Genomic DNA, 1,595 nt, shown 5'->3' with positions numbered 1-1,595 from the left:
CCCTCAGTGGAAGGAGGAGCTCCTGGTCGACTCCCAGGAAGACCGCTGTGAGTTCCTGGGTGCTGGTAATGGCTGGGCCCAAGGGATCTGGGGGTCAGCAGTGTCCCTCACCGAGACCCTCTGCTGGCAGGTTTCTCAGCTTGTCTGTGTGTGGGGCTCTCCTTGGTGACCCAGCCTCTCAACTCTCATCACCTCCCCTTCATCTCCTCACCCCTCCCTGTGTCAGGGATTCTTGACTAATTATTTTTTGGTAGTGTAGGGGAAGGGTGGCCAGAAGCCCTGTTCTCACTCAAGATGCTCTCTCTCTCTCTCTTTCTCTCTCTCTCGATATATATATATATATTTACATATATATATATGTAAAAATAACTCATTTTATTGGGGGCTCTTCGGTATTATAACAACCCATACATCCATTGTACCAGACATATTTGTACAGATGTTGCCTTTATCATCTTCAAAACATTGTTTTTCTGCTTGAACCCTTGGTATCCGCTCTTTTTCGTCCCTCTTTCTCCCTGTTGTTCGTCCCCCTGCGTGGGTGTGGGGTGGGGGTGGGGGCCCTTCTAAATATTTTAGTGTCACCCAGACATCAAAGCTTGCATTTCCCTTGGCCACATCCCTCCCTCAAGGCCGAGAGAGAGCACAGGATGTTTGAATTCAAGCTGCTGGTGGTGGTGGGTGTCAGGGTTGGCAGACAGAAGAGAACTCCTCGAAGGGAAAAAATGGCGAAGGAGACGTTTTGCTTGGTACACAGAGGGTCTGTGCCAAGGAGCGGATCCTTCAATGAAATTGGCTGACAGAGCCTTGAGCTCAAACATCAGAGGTGGTCTGGAGAGTTCAATCCTACAGAGTCACCGCGAACGGGAGTCATCGCCATCAGTATTATTGTTTATGCATCAAAGGGAACCAGTTGAAACTCTCAAGGCTATCCGACTGACACCACTACCCACCTGGCAGTCAACTAGGCAGCAAGGACTAATGTTCTTTGTTGTTGTTGTTGTGTGCCAACTCTGGCATATAGCGACACCCGTGTACAACAGAACAAAATACTGCCTGGTCCTGTGCCATTCTCACAGTGATTGTCATGTTTGAGCTCAGGGTTGCAACCATTGCGTCCATCCATCCTGGTCAGGGTCTTTCTCTTTCTGCTTGTGTGTTGACCCTCCACTTTTGTGTGTGTGTGCGCGCACCGTTCCTGGAGGTACTGCAATACCAGGTTGATGTGTGGAGTGGACGGAGCAAGCTCCTATTCCATCTCCTAATTCCAAAAATCCATTTAATATATTGTCCTCGGAGAGAGGACGTATCAGATATTAAACTGCTAAGAACAGATACTACACTTGCTCTTAGCCAAAAGGCGAGAAGCGATGACCCTCCACTTTACCAAGCAGGATGTCCTTCCCCAGGGACTGGCTTCTCTTGCTGAAATCCCCATTCTTTGAAAACATTGCAATCTGTAGTACATGCGACAAAGTCGTCCTGTCCTCTAAGAAGCGTTGTGGCTGGATGTACTTCCTCCGAGACAAATTTGCTTGTTCTTCTGGAAGTCCCAGACACTTTCCATCTTCTTCACCACCATTCCCAGTCACCCG

The 1,595-nt window shown here is 48.7% G+C and overlaps 1 non-coding gene across 1 annotated transcript; it reads right to left on the bottom strand.

Moving 5' to 3' along the window:
* Positions 1-1,182: 1,182 nt before the first annotated feature.
* LOC115867926 lies at positions 1,183-1,372 on the bottom strand. Its single transcript, XR_004045324.1, has one exon. It is a non-coding gene; the product is annotated as a U2 spliceosomal RNA (small nuclear RNA).
* Positions 1,373-1,595: the final 223 nt, after the last annotated feature.

The sequence above is a fragment of the Echinops telfairi genome, unplaced genomic scaffold, assembly GCF_000313985.2.
Source record: "Echinops telfairi isolate 266 unplaced genomic scaffold, ASM31398v2 ScPeMD7_7475;HRSCAF=8513, whole genome shotgun sequence".
Taxonomy (NCBI): domain Eukaryota; kingdom Metazoa; phylum Chordata; class Mammalia; order Afrosoricida; family Tenrecidae; genus Echinops; species Echinops telfairi.
Note: the sequence above shows the minus strand (reverse complement) of the source record. Positions and strands in the feature narration are given on the sequence as shown.